At 42.8% G+C, this 15304-nt stretch overlaps 1 protein-coding gene across 2 annotated transcripts in view; it reads right to left on the bottom strand.

Annotated features, from left to right (window-relative positions):
• The window catches only part of BMPR1B (bone morphogenetic protein receptor type 1B), a 359692-nt gene extending 358197 nt beyond the window's left edge, over positions 1-1495 (bottom strand). For both annotated transcript variants that reach the window (XM_075929626.1, XM_075929627.1), the window contains exon 1: positions 1211-1495. The gene's annotated coding sequence lies outside the window, so the exon portion shown is untranslated. The remainder of the gene's footprint in view (positions 1-1210) is intronic.
• Between the last annotated feature and the right edge of the window lie 13809 nt (positions 1496-15304).

Raw genomic sequence — 15304 nt, 5'->3', positions numbered from 1 at the left:
TAGCCAATGGTCTGTCCTTTAACAACCACCTTTGCAATGGAGTCCAATTACCTCTCTTCAGCCCATTGTTCTTCACTAACATTACAGATGTTTTTGCAATTTCAGTAAGTTTATTTGTAGATGGTTTTGGATAGCTTAAAGACTTTTCTCTCTGTGTTCTTTCACGAGCACCTTTGAATGCATAGTGAGTCATTCATTCTTCACCTTAATAATGCTGTCCTTCCAAGAGTCCAACTCAGCGTTAAAGGGAAAGCTCTCCCTGCTAAATCCCCGGGAGCCGCCAAAAATCACTCCCTGATCTGATGCAGTCAGAGAGGCAGCTCAAAGGCAGGTTAGACAGCACAGACTATTCTCCAGTACTAATTGAAAACACTGTACCCAGTTCTACCCAAAACTAGCTGGGGCAGAGCGGGGGATGAGAATAAGCAGCACAGGTGCAATTAATTTCTGCAGTCTCTAAGGTCCCTCCTGTGGCATGGTTCAAGTGCAATTATGAAGCTATCAATAAAATCAGATGAATAGCGATAGGATAAGATTACGGGGCGGCGGCACAAGAACCCATCTCCACTTCTCGTCAAACCAGCCCCTGGGCAGAGGACGCCGCCAAGTACCCACGAGCTAACCTAACAGCCGAGGTGCCCACAGCGAAACCCCGCACTGTGCCTTTGCCCGCCAACATTTCCCAACCGAGCTCGGTGCCTGTCGACAGGGGGGCTCCTAACTCCGCGTCTGGGGCCCTAGGGAGACTCGCAGCAGCGCCTGGGAGAAGCAGGTGCCTGGACAGGGCAGCAGCGCAGGCTGGAAAACTTCATCCCGAGTCCGTCTCAGCCCCCGCCCCGGCTGGCCTGACCTCCCGCTCCCGGCGCGCTGACAAGCCCCGACACGGGCACTCACGGGGTGAGGGGCGCTCAGTCACCTGGTCCCTCTGCTGCACCCGCTCGCTGCCTCCCCTCCCGGCCCCGGCCGCCAGGAGCCGCCGCTGCCTTTCCTGAGCGGCGGGGCGCCTCGGCCACGGTCCCGGCGGCAGCAGCATCCCAACCCCACCGCGGCGCTGGGTGGGTGCCCCGGCACAGGTACCGCACGCGAACCCCTGCCCGCCCCGGGAGCAGCCTGCCCCGCTCCCCTGTCGCAGCCACCCTCCCGCGCCGGGCTCCTGCGTTTGCATCCCCGCCCGCCGGAGCTCGCCAGTCCCAGCGCCGGGCTCCCTTACCGCCTGGCGGCCGCCGCCTCCTGCTCCGCGGGGCCCGGGTCCGGGCAGCCGGCGCGCGCTCCGCTGCAGGCTGCTCAGTGCCGCCGCTGCCCCTGCGCCTCCACGCCGCAAAGTTGGATCAGCTGCTGCTGCTGCTTCCCACCCCACCCCCTCCGAGGCGCTGCAGATTTTTTTTTTTTTTTCCGCTTGCCCTCTCCAGCTCCCACTAGTGATTGCACCGCCCGGGAGCCAGCGGCGGAGCAAAGCGGGATGAAGCTTCACACCCGCCCTGCCGGCAGCCAGCGCCGAGCTGCCGCCGGGCCAGGAGAGGGCTGTTGCCTAGCCCTGCCCAGCTGGGGCCCACAGCCCAGCTCGTTGGCAGTTGGAGGCGGGAGTCATTGACTGGGGTCATAAGCTTTCCTTCAGCCGCTCGAGCGGAGGGATTTGGAAAGACCCTTTCTCCTTATCATACAGCTTTGTACATCTGGGCCCTAATCCTGAAATATGGGGAGAAGTTTATTAGGGCCTGTGATAAGCAAATATGGTGGCAAGCTTTCCAGAAAGCTGGCTCAGGAAAGATTTGTAACCCACTTTTGTGAACTCCAGGAGTTACCCCCAAAAGCTCAAATTTCACGTTTTGGGCAGTTTCCTAACCCTGGCCCACCATCACGCTGGTGGAACCCAGAATGTGAATCTGCATGTCCCATCTCAGCAAAGAACTTCAGCTCCATGTTTTTTGGCATTCTCTTCTTTTTCCCTCTGCCCAGATGCTACAGCAAAAGGAATTGAAAGGATATGCTATTATGGGAAATGCATAAGCAGCTCTCCAAAGCAAAAAGGCCAGGGAGACCAGGAGAAAGCAGAGCAAGAGGAGAGGAGAGGGAAGAGGTGAAAAAGATGGAGGTGGGATGCCTGGAAAGAGGGGAAAGATGTAGAAAGAAATGGGACGGTCAAGTACTGACACAAACAAATGGAAGGGGAGGGTGAATGATGTATAAAATTATGCAGGCCAAATTGTAGCACAGGGAGGATGACAGTGCCTATCTCAACCCTGGGAGGTAATTAAATGGTTGTAGGACAACTGGATTGGTAAGTATAAGGGTTTTGCCCTTAAATAGGGATGGGATGCAGCCACAAAACAGCAGGGAACATTTATGATTTTTTCCCTTGAAAATGCAAGACTAGTATCCATAGGGAAGGAGCCCAAGAGGGTTTACCCTCCCTAGCAGATATGAGCTAGCTGCACACAAACTAGTAACTGCTGCACTGAGCTGTAAGAGAGAAGGATGATGGTTTTTCTCTTATTAGCATCTCTGACTTGTCTTTTCTGAGGATATTACTTAAGACACCAATTATATCAGATGTTAGTATAACAAGAGTTCTATAAAACACTGAAAATATAACTCCTAATAAAGGACATGTATATTTGACAAGACATTGTTTGGGGCCTGCAGCTGCATGAATAGAGGATAAGTAATTGTCTAAATCTTCTGTCACTGCTAAGGTAAACAGATGAAACCACTAGTGTCCTGGCAAAGTTCAAGCCTCCTGGCAAAGTTTGCAGCATGTTTTCACCTCCCTGACCTCAAAGTGCCAAACACCACAGTGATCCTCTTCAGTTTGTCAAGACACTGTGTTTGTCAGTACAGGAGAGTTTCCAATAATCACATGTGAATAAACACTCAAGGAGAGGCAAAAATATTCCCGGTCTCTGCTTACAGAAGATAATAACCCTCACTCTCGTAGAAGCGAATATTGTGCATTTTTCCAAAACAAAACTGTTAGCATTCTGTCATCTGAAGAGCTAAGTGATTCTGAGATTTGTGCATTGCTTCCACTTAAACAACCTGATCAAATCTATTTGTTATTTGATAGCCTTACTTCACAATGGGAAGTCAGTCTGCACAGCCAATTTATTAATGTATTCCTAGTTGCTCACTGAAGATGTCATTTTCATACTGCTCTATTAAAAGTAGTAGACTTATTTTAGGACCCTTTTATGCAGCAAAATATTTGTGGTCAGACCAGATTATAATAAAATTTAGTCTTTCATAAGCAGGTAGCCTCATACTATTTTAACATAAAATATGCTACAAAACAGGTTACCTGGTCGTCCTATGGTTTCACAACGGCTATGTCGAGACTGGCATGATCTTCCGCAAATACTTTAACGGAGAAGTTTTCCGTTAAAAGCATTTGCGGAACAGAGCATCTAGATTGGCACGGACGCTTTTCCGCAAAAGCACTTTTCCGCAAAAGTGTCCGTGCCAATCTAGACGCGCTTTTCTGCAAAAAAGCCCCAATCGCCATTTTCGCGATCGGGGCTTTTTTGCACAAAACAAATCTGACCTGTCTATACTGGCCCTTTTGCACAAAAGCTTTGCGCAAAAGGACTTTTTAGCAGCATAGTATTGCCGCAAGAAGCACTGATTTCAGACAGTAGGAAGTCGGCGTTCTTGCGGAAATTCAAGCAGCCAGTGTAGACACCTGGCAAGTTTTTCCAAAAAAGCAGCTGCTTTTGTGGAAAAACTTGCCAGTCTAGACGCAGCCAACATGTTTTTTTTTCTCATCTAAAGAAAACAATACCAAACTGTGTTCTCTATAACGTATGTTATAATGCAGTCTCCCAAAATAGTACCTTTTGTTGTTTAGAGCAGCCTTTAGTTCCCAACGAATAGAAAATAAAGAGGTTACATCACCCACTTAGAAAAAGCTTCTGCTGCTTAGGGAAATGACAGTTACCATATGCACTTTTTCAAATATCATTATTTTATTTAGCAGAGATACTGATCACCCACTTAATATATATTATAATCTCCTCATTAAAACTCTCCATAAAACAAGATTGAATGTTCACAACTCTGGGCCAGATTCAGCCCTGATGTAATCTGGCACAACTCCATGAAATAAAGACTACATGGTTAGTGTAATAGCACACATAATTACTGCTACATTTTCTGTATGTATGTATATGTGTCTACCCATGTATATATATTATATATTTATTTGTATAGTATTATATACATAGGAAACACTATCAACAAATCTCAATAAGGGGAGAGGAACAAGAAGAGAGGGATTTCTACACTTTGACCATAGAAGATCGCATGAGGATTGTGAGATAAAGCGTCAGACAGAACATAAGCACTATATTAAAACAAAATTATTTAAGTCAGAGGTTCCCAAACTGAGGTCCAAGAACTTACTTCCCTCCTGGGAAGAGCAACTGGCTGGCTGCCTCAGCCTCTTCCACCAGCAAAAGGAGACAGCAAGCAGTTATGACATCTTCTGAATGTTTTGATCCACTTGGGGCCCCTCAGCTTGTAAAGTTCTGGCACTTTCAATTCCCACTGATTTCACTGGAAGTTGAATTCACTCTGAATCGGGCGCTATTAATCTTTTATCACATAAGCAAGTTTAATATAGAGAAATCTTTTCAAGGAAATCCAAAAGGATAATAAAAACAAAGTATAACTTTCTCCAAGACAATGGTAGTAAAACAAATAACATTATTGAGTAAAAATAGGCCCTTCAATTGACAATAATGCTCTCAGTATTTAACCATAGGCAACATGCCACAGATTTAGAGCATGTTCCAAAATCACATATGCATGTGTGTTATCTTGCTGATATGAGCAGCTCATTTGAGTTCAGTGGGATTAAAGTAAAATTATTTATATCTCTACATGCTCAGTGTTTCGGCTTTTGGAAGCTGTGTATTTTGGGGCAATATTTTATTTCTTTTGCCCTCTGGGCCACTCACTAGTTATGTAATAGAGACTAATCCTTTTTTCACTGGGGAGGAAACAGCTGAGACAGCAAACTAACAATTTCATATTCTGAACTCTAATTAGTTTAATGTATTATTATTTGTTCAGGAGTGCTCCTTCTTGAATCAGGTTTCAATATAATCTTAACATAATCCCAATTTTTTTCCCTTTCACATCTTTCACATTTCATATTTCTCCAATATGTTTTTGAAATGTTTTATCTACAATATAAACACTTAATAGGTGATTTGTTTTGTGGTGTCATATTTTGTTTATTTTTAATTTGATCTGACAGGCAATATTTTAATTTCAGGAAAGAATATCCTTCTATACATTAATATAAATGTTATATATTATAATTTACAATATCTAATAAACTTAAGTGATTTTCTTCTTCCTCATTCCATAATTTAGGATTGATCAGAATAGTACGATTATAGTATATTTCATGCTCATTACTGTTCTGGGCATCCTACAATATTTTCCCTTGTACTTGAACTGCTCTACAGTTGAGCTGTTATTTAATGTACAGTTTTTGGAATCCTCTTTCATATTTAAATACCTTGAGAAGTATCCCCTAAATCTCCAGCTCTTCTCTATCCTTGTGGCTCTGTTTCAAATCATTAAGTTCTCAGCAATTTTCCCATTGTTGTCTGCGGGAGCTGGTGGGTGCTGAGGATTTTTGAAATTGTGGCTACTTTATTTGGATGAAATCCAGCCATTATTCTTTCTGTTTTAAACAAAAAAATTACAGGGAACATGCTCAGATACTATGGCAAGGGGGAAGGGGAAAGAGAAACAGAAGTAGTTATTAGCTTTGTATTGATTTGTTACTTTTATTTCTATAATATCTAGAGGCTCCATTGTGCTGAGACTCAGGGTGTGTCTAGACTACTGAGTTTTGTCGACAAAAGTGGACTTTTGTCGACAAATCTATACCAGCGTCTACACTACCGCTGAGTTCTGTCGACATAACGTCGACAGCTTGCTTTGTCGACAGAACTCAATGTGTCTAGACGCTCTTTGTCGACAAAACTTCTGTCGACAAAACCCGGTAGTCTAGACGTACCCTCATTGTGTTGCTGACTCAAAGAGCTTGCAATGTATTTCCCAAACCTGCAAAGATACACATAGGTGCTGAATTTTTTGAACTGGGGGTAGTGCTATAGACATTAATGGAATTATTCCCAGTGCATAAATTTAAGCACCTATATAAGTCTTTTTTCCGCATCAGGTTTCAGGGATTAATTAAGGGAATGAGCTGATGAAGTACAGTGCCCTCTTCGAGTACATCATTGTGACTAATAATTTTTACACATTTCAAACTTTCTACCCTGATAAGTAGTCTCCACAGAATTACATGAGGCATGAAAAAGCATTGGGATGTGCTATCAATAGTGCAATATCCAGAAAGAGCAAGCATGTTTGTTTTGTTTTTAATTGCTGAATTTTGCATTTAACTACAGTATTCCTGTAAGAAATGCATTTTATGCCCAGATTTGGTGTATTAAAAAAATATCTGGGGTTCCAGCCTCATTTTCTTCCTTTCATTTAGGAGATTAATGGTCCCAGAAAAAACATTTTCCCCTCCTGAGTCTGTAACGGTGAGGCCAGCCAACAAAGCAACTGAGAATTTATCCCCTTTTATTAGCAAGGCATTCTTATGCAAAGCAATTTCCTTTTTTTCTTATCTAGGTGGCTAGGCTAATGTGTTTGGGCATGAAAATGGCTTGTAGTTGATACAGTTGAATTGTGTCATTTAAAAGTAAGTAAAAGCTCTATGCAATTTCTTTGTCTAGAAGGCCATCTGTACATCCCTCAAAACAAACATGCTCATTTTTTTTTCTTTCTGAATCACACTGTCTCCTTTCCAGAAAGTAAGCTGTCTTCTTATTTACTGTAAGAAAACATGTTTTCCTCCTCCTATTCACACAGGGATTTATAAGATTTAAGGTTTGTCATAAGACTCTGTAGGCTCTTTTCCTTTCCATCTTCTAGTTAAAGCCTATATATTTTCATACAATACACATCAGGAACTATGAGCCTGATTCCATTCCCACCTAAATCAGTTGTATACTGGGTTAGTTCCACTAATTTCAAGAAAATTGCTCGTGATTTACAACAGTGTAAATGAGATTAGAATCGGGCCCTCTTTATTTTTAACCAACAGTGTGATTTCTTCTCATTCTCTGTGAATTCACTTTATCATTTGCACTTACTCAGAAACAACCATAACTCCCCGATGCAGGCCTTCCAGTAATTAGTGCTTAGAGTAAGTATTGTTGTTCAAGGCTTTGCCACTGAAGACAAGATATTTATCACTCTGATTGTAAATATAGTAGTGGTGGGCCCTGCTCACAAAGTTCATATCTGGAATCTAATCTAACACTGAATTTCTCCAAAGACTGGGGACTGCTCAGAGTTCTAGAATAGAACACTTGTGCAGTGTGGATCTTATAGATCTTACCTCTTTCAAAGTTCAGGGTATTCAGTTTGGTACTCCATTTTGCTTCAGCCACCCTTTCACTGTGTTACTCCGCCATCACACAGAGCAGTATGGACACACAATAGCAGATTTCCCTGCAGTGCTCTGTGAGCAATGCTGTAAATGCCAGTGCTTTACATAAGCTGAGATGCTCAAGCTTCAGTTCTCTGCTGAAAACTGACATTGTTATGGTGAAGCTATAAAACATGGGAAACCACACCAAGAAAAAGTGACTTCTTCCCACTCACTGCATACCAAACAAATTTTGCCAGTTTTCCTTTATGCAGAGAACACTTTTTGGAAAAGAGTTTCCAATGTTCCACCCATCTCTATTTGTTGCACGTAAATCTCTTAAGAGCCTAAGGAACACTCGTTTACTGGGGTTATAATACAAAAAATGAATCTGTACAGCAATGTCAGATTAATTTCAGTTTTGTTCAACCTTAAAATGACCAAATAATCATTTGGCAAAATTTGTACATACCTTTCATTTTTTGACCTGAAATTTAAAGTCCTTTCTATTTCCACAGCAGCATCATTTTTAGTCATCATGTCAAAGGAACACTATTGGGATTCCTTTCAAAGGTGTTGACAAATCACTGACAATGCGTCTATGTATGTTGTCTTATTTATCCGAAACATACAATCTCTCCTCCCCCTCCCCTTTTCTTTCTAAAAACTGCAACTTCTTTGTGGTCTGAATTATCTCTAAGAATAATGGCAACACCAAGGAGAAAAAAAAAAAGAATTCTATTCTCATTTAATATTATGATCGTATGTGAATACCAGAGCCATAAAACTTAAGCCAGTAGCGGCTATTCTATTTCAGTATATCACCGGATGCAGTTGGCTATGGGCAAATACTTAACTCATATAATTTGTTACTTCTTACATTCTTTTTGAATGAGGTGGTGTGCCATTGGGATAGCTACTTTTTCCACAATTGTTATTCACCAAACAAGGGCATCATTGAGCTTTTGATTCTAGACATATTATTTAACCAAATGTTTATCTGACACCTGGAAAATCAATCTCTTGAAAATTTTGTGGTGGAAAAGCTATTACATTTTAAGCAGTGTTTCAGAGTCACTTCCCAAGAATCCTCTGGAAGCAAACTTGAGCTTTCTTTGCTGTTTAACAACCTGTTTCATCCCCACCACCATATATATAAGCTTTTTTTTTTAAGGCTTAATAAAGAACCGAATATGACAACATGCTGCACATTCCAACACTAGTCAGTGATTGGAAGTTGGAAAGAGATTAGAATGTGGTTAGTACCATATTTATTTTGTCAAGATTAACGTTTACATTTATATGCAATTTATAGGTCAAATATGGCCTAAGTGTTATGTTTTTCCATATACTATGAGAAAAAATATATCCCCCAGATGTTCTAGTGTGACAGATCAACTTCATCCTTTATTCAGAGGTATGACTAAGACCCTGCATGTGAAGTGTCCTGTTTATTCAGCCTTCATTCAAAGATGATACTTCGCGTGCTGGAACTTGCAGTCTCCGTAAGCCGCACCTTTGACTTTTTATTCATATGAAAAAAGGGGTTGTCTGTCATCTATTTTATATAAATATAGACTTAGTCACAACACTGACATTGACAACAGGCTTTGAATACCTCGCACTGGGGGGATTTTCTCATAGGAGATTTTGATTTGGCCAGAAACAGGAACTTCTGCATAAGAATTTCATCACATTTTGATTCTCACCTATTGCCTTCCTTTATTCAACAGTGTTGACATCTAGCTTTACTTTTAGCATTATTTTTGTTGTTGATGTTAAAGGAACAACTGTAATTTTACACAAATTAATTTAATTCCTCTGGCTTCTGAGTAGTAGCCAAGATTGCCCTTAGTTGCTACATGGTCAGTCAAAATGAAAAAAAAAATGGGTACAAGAAACTATCATTAGGAGACTTTGGTAGAATGTCCTTGTGTATTCTTTATTTATAATAAGAGGATCTAGAATTAAATTCTAAGTTGGATATGGAACGAAGGCAACTCTATCTGCCAAGCAAACCAGTAATAAATACATATAGCAGAATGCCTTTTACTAATATACACATATACATAAATACACCTACACAAAGTATTGAGATTAAAGGTAACAGGTACATTAAAGGCCAGCTCCCCGTCTTCTGCTCAAAGCAGGAGAGCTCCTCTACCTGATGGGATTACCCACTCTCCCAAGACTGCCACCCCTTCCTGTTTGGTGAAGTGAGATTTATCAGACAGGAGACTCAAAAGTAGGAGCAGCAAGATAAACTAGTGTCTGATTGGGATATTTATAGGTGTAACCCTCTTTTTTCCTCCCTGGGTTATTCAGGAGCAGGTCACACTCACATGTATGCCTGGGCACCTGGGCTACGTCTACACTGGCCCCTTTTCTGGAAGGGGCATGTAAATTTCATGAGTCGTAGTAGGGAAATCCGCGGGGGATTTAAATATCCCCCGCGGCATTTAAATAAAAATGTCCGCCGCTTTTTTCCGGCTTTTAGAAAAGCCGGAAAAGAGCGTCTACACTGGCCCCGATCCTCTGGAAAAAGCGCCCTTTTCCGGAGGCTCTTATTCCTACTTTCAAAGGGCGCTTTTTCCGGAGGATCGGGGCCAGTGTAGACGCTCTTTTCCGGCTTTTCTAAAAGCCGGAAAAAAGCGGCGGACATTTTTATTTAAATGCCGCGGGGGATATTTAAATCCCCCGCGGATTTCCCTACTACGACTCATGAAATTTACATGCCCCTTCCGGAAAAGGGGCCAGTGTAGACGTAGCCTTGATGTTTTAACATAAAAGAAAATCCTGAGTACCCCAGTGGTGCTGTTGTTTAGTTGGGGATTCCTTGCTGCAGTCCCTTGCTTCTAAAGCAGTGGTCTCCAACCTTTTAAAGCATGAGATCACTGTTTAAATTTAAGTGCATTCCGAGATCTCTCTCAAACCCAAATACCCTTGCCCTGCCTTCTTTGTGCCCCCTCACTTTCATCAGGCAGGGGCAGCAGATTGTGGTCTTGTCTTGGATTAAGGGATTTGAAATGTGAGAGGAGGTCAGAGAGCTGATCTTAGGGCAGGCAATTGGTGTCCTGGAGGGGCTTTTAGGTGCCGGCTCTGGGAATGTGTTTGGATGCAGAAGTGCTCAAGGCTAGGGCAGGGACTTGGGGTGAGGAGGGGGTTCATGACTGGGGTAGGGTTTCAGGATGTGGGCTCCAACTGGGCACTGCTTACCTCAGGTGGCTCTTGGGTGGTGATGCAGTGGGGCTAAGGCAGGCTCACCCCTGTCCTGGCCCTGCACCACTCCCAAAGGCACCCAGCAGACTCCCTCCCAAGTCCTGTTGTACCCCTCACTCTCCTTTGTGGAGATAGAATTGAGTGTGGGAGAGAGGGGTATCTTGGCATCAGCACCCCTCTTCTCCCTCCCCTATCCTGCACAGTAAGCAGGAGACTCCTGGGGGTGGGGGGAGGCAGCTCCCTGGCATAACAGTGGCGGGAGGGGCAGCTGAAGTGCCAGCACTTGATAGCCTCTTGGCCAAACCTGTCAATATCACCTGTCAGGGGCTCCAAGATCTACCAGTAGATCCCAATCTACTGGTTGGTGACCACTGTTCTAAAGAATATACAATGGCAGTGCCTTTACCTGGCTAGCCCTGTGCACACTTATGGTGTGCCTTGGGAGCCTCCAAGAATAAAATTATTCCAGTAATAACCTGGAACTAATGCCAAGACAACAATTATAAATAAGATATATCTAATTGATTACATTACAATTATCACACCTTTGCTTAACAACTTAAGGAAACAGGGTTGAACAGATTAAAAGTGAACAAAATCAATTAAGAAGTACACAGAAAGAAAGGGAACTTATCTATCTGGCATTTGCACTGCCACCATTTATCCACTCCAGAGTGTGCACTCCTCTGGATTCAGAGTCCCAGATGCTTGTGTGGGCATGCTTGAAGACAGCACTGTGCATGTTCTGTGTGTGTCAGTCCAAGATAAGCAGCCAGCTGCAAAATCCCTCTGCCACTGGAGCAGGCTCCACCAAATGCCAGCAGCTGTGGTTCAATGGGGTGGCCACTTTGCTTTGGACCCAGAGTTAGTCTATATCTCTGAGGTCTGTCCCAGGCAGCACTTTCCTAAAGAGCCCAGTAACTCACAGTTTCCTCCTGCGTGCAGGTGTATGTAGCCCTTTTCAGCCAGAGGCACAGCTGGAGTCTCTTCCCTTTAGGGACAATCAGCAGCCTCTGAGGCAGCCTGCTAGATCCAAGCCCCGTAGGTTCTCAGTCTCAGGCTCTAGCTGCAACACAACAGCTCCTGGACTGGACAAAGGCTCCTCCACAGCAGCTTGGCTCCTCTCTCTCAAAATGCCTGGATTAGCCCCCATTTCCTCTTTTTTCTCAAGGGCTCATGGAGTTGTCTCTAGGGCTAGATTGCAGCACAAAGAATCCTCCCAGAAAAAGTCAGGGACCCCTTTAATAAGGGGACTACATAGGGTATTTGGTCTTTCCTGCCGATAGGTGGAGAAGCACCAGATATGATGGGGAAGAAGAGTTTTTGCAGCTGGGATTCCCCTTTTCCCTAAAGCAAGATCTATATCTCTCACCCATCATATTGGTTCCTCTTCTCCATACATGGGAGAAAAGACAAAGAAAAAGCCGTGCTCCCCTCCCCCCCCCCCCCATTTTCCTCACATACAGGAGCATACGACATAATATACAATGAATTTGATTTTCCATAACATTTATCCACTGAAATATATTCTACAACAACATTTTCAGGGAGAAGGACTCTCAGATCTCTTACTTCGTTTTTAACATTAAACACAGATTCTCCAGCCCAGTAGCTATTAGAGCAGAAAGCATCACTAACAAGCTCCACAATCAAATACACATTTTCTTGGCTGGCCAGGATCCTCCCTGAAAACATGGATGCCTTTCAGATACACTTCTATTCCTGTCTTCATTCTCTTTCCCTTGATGCATCCTAGCAGAACAAGAGGATGTTATATAGCAACCCCATATGACAGCAAGGCATATGAAGACAGCCACCAAAACTGGTGTTAGAGCAGGGTCGAGCCCATCACTACTTTTATAGAAGAAAGCAAAATCCTATAAAAGAAAAATGGGAAAAAGTTGAGAGAACAGGTGCATCACCTCACAACCTATGGGCCCAATATCCTGGCTCAACTGGGAAAAACTTGGATGAACTTGGCCATTGGCACTGACTCCAAATATGTCTGAATTGTAACCTATTGACTGTGAGATGCTCTCTCCCCCTTTCTTGGTCTTTTGAAGAAAGTGGATTTTAAATATTGCAGCTATCAAGGAATCAATCTCTGAATCGTCAGAGAAGTCTAGTTGGAGTTTAAAAAAAAGGCCCCAGGATGAGATTTTGTATGTGCTGTGGGAGGAAGTCTCAATTTAAAAGCAGATGGACTCATTATAGTGGAGCAGTGAAAAGAACAGAGTGTACTAAGTAGACTGGCATACATATGCTTGGGTGTTTTACAAAAGACATAAGACAGATTCCAAATGTTAAGTTACAGCAGGTGCAGGATTCATGGCCAATTTTTGTGGTTTATCAAATCTCTTTTACGGGGTTGGGGGAGGGGAGGGGAGCCATGACTTGATCAAGGTCAAATGCTCTTGTAATACATTGCAGAACTAACTGTCTAACATTCTAGCTCCTGGATACATCATGAATAAACAAATTACCATCAGGATTAGTTAGTTTCTGAAAATAACTTTGCACTGTGTCCATGGCAAATAGAAGATACTAAACCACATGCTCATTAGAAAGCACTATTATCAATAATGGACACTACAGTCCCCAAGTTCTCTAAAGGACTGATCCTTCCGCATACCTGTGCCTAAAGTCCTATTGAGTCCCAAAAGACAGTAACAATCTTATAGCTTCAATATTTTTAAAAACCCTTTGAAAGTTGTCTACAGGAAAGGTCCAAAATACTATAGTTTACAACAGCAATAATAGTGTTTTTGCTATCACTATGTGGATGAAATGTTTACGGTCTGCACAATATTTCTCATGTCTTCTGCTTGGAAAAAAAACTCTCCCCTGTAGAAATTTCAGTTCTCTCCTTAATATTTGGTTCACTCAGACACCTCCTTGAGCTTTCATTGCTTGCTAGCTCTGTGGAGTGAGGTAGCAAAAATAATGAGGGATGCCCAAAACTCCATGGAGTTCAAATTTTACGAGTTTTAAAATCTGGCTGTGGGGGTACTGTTGCCAGCCACAGCTCTGCTAGTAAATTATGTTATTTTAAGTAAATGCAATTTCTGATCCAGAGTGGTTCTATATGGAAAATGGCATTTGTTAGAGAAGGTCATAAATGAGTCATTGTGCATTTAAAATGTGTCTTGTTAAACAGCTTGCTAAGAACTAACACACTGAAGTATCCATGAATTAATCCAGTCCCATGTATGCGGGAGGCATTAACCTGTTAAAATTCTATTAAATTAATTGAGATTCCTGTTTGCTCCAAAATAGATGGCAGAAATAGTATCAGCAGAAGCAGTGGATGGGATATGACATGTTCTGAATCTGCAGATTCACTATCATACTACTTTGTCACCACATGTGACTCTGTGGATCTAGATTGGAAGCAGGAAAGGTGAAGAGGACAAACTAATAAGGCCAGACAAGGTAGGCTGGAACTTTCTGAAATGGTCTGTCCTGAAAGGCCTGGAAATCTTGCCAGGAACTAGACCAAATTAGCAACTCTCCCTTTTCTTCTTTTTATCCTAAAGACTGAGGCCCAGAATAGAAATTCTGAAGAGGAATGGTGAATACAGACATTTATCTATGGCTATATCTACACTGCACCTCTCTTACGCAAAAGCCTAAGAAAATGAAGCATGAATTAGCAAATTGCCGCGCTTCTTTTGCATAATTAATTAGGGGCTGTTTTTGCACAAGAGGCTTTTGCACAAAAAGGAGCTGTCTAGACAGCTCCTTTTTGCGCAAAACCCACTCTTGCGCAAGAGCCAGTCTTCCTCATTTTTTCAGGAAGAACAGCTCTTGCACAAGAGGGGGGTTTTGCGCAAAAGCCTCTTGCGCAAAAACGGACCCTAATTAATTATGCAAATAAAGCACAGCAATATGCTAATCCACGCTTCATTGCACAGGCTTTTGCACAAGAGAAGTGCAGTGTAAACGTAGCGTAAGAGTGTACAGATGACACAATGCATCCATGGGTTAGACAAAAAGATGTTGGATACAGTGTTCAGGTACTAGAGTGATTGGCTATATAGAGAAAAGGAAACTGGATCAATCCAGATAAACTGTGCACTGTGGGAAAGGAGCAACTCAGCTTGGAGAAGAGCTGTTGCATGCTGGGTATGCACAACAGAAAGGCAAAATGCCAGCCACTGTGTATTTATAGAATGAGTGGAGAGAGTGAACTGGGTAAGAGAAAGAGAAATGGAATTGCTGTCTTTAAAAAAATGGATGACGTGTGGTGAGATTGCATTGGGAAACAGCTGGATGAGGATTAGCTCCACAGGTTAGTAAACCCATTTCCAGCGATGCCTCATCCACTCCACTGTTCTCAGACCCACATCACTCCAAAGACTATAGTGTTCAGCATGATCTGTGCCCCCTGTTTTGGAGGTGAATGTTAGAGCCCAACTGTCCTGCCACTTCCCCACTGACAACTGTAGCCAATTGTCCAGCCACTTCACTGTGGCACTAGCACCCTCTTCACCCTTACCAAAACCCAGCAGCCAGCAAGTATCTCTCTTCTAGCTCTTCTGGTCTCTGTTAACTGCACTACTCAGGCAAAAGTTATAGCTTCTTCTGCCTGCCAGGGATCTAGTTCTCCTTCCTTGAGCTCTAGGGGAT

This window comes from Pelodiscus sinensis, chromosome 5 (assembly GCF_049634645.1).
Source record: "Pelodiscus sinensis isolate JC-2024 chromosome 5, ASM4963464v1, whole genome shotgun sequence".
NCBI lineage: Eukaryota > Metazoa > Chordata > Testudines > Trionychidae > Pelodiscus > Pelodiscus sinensis.
The sequence above is the reverse complement of the archived record's forward strand: the minus strand, read 5'-3'. Positions and strand labels throughout refer to the sequence as shown.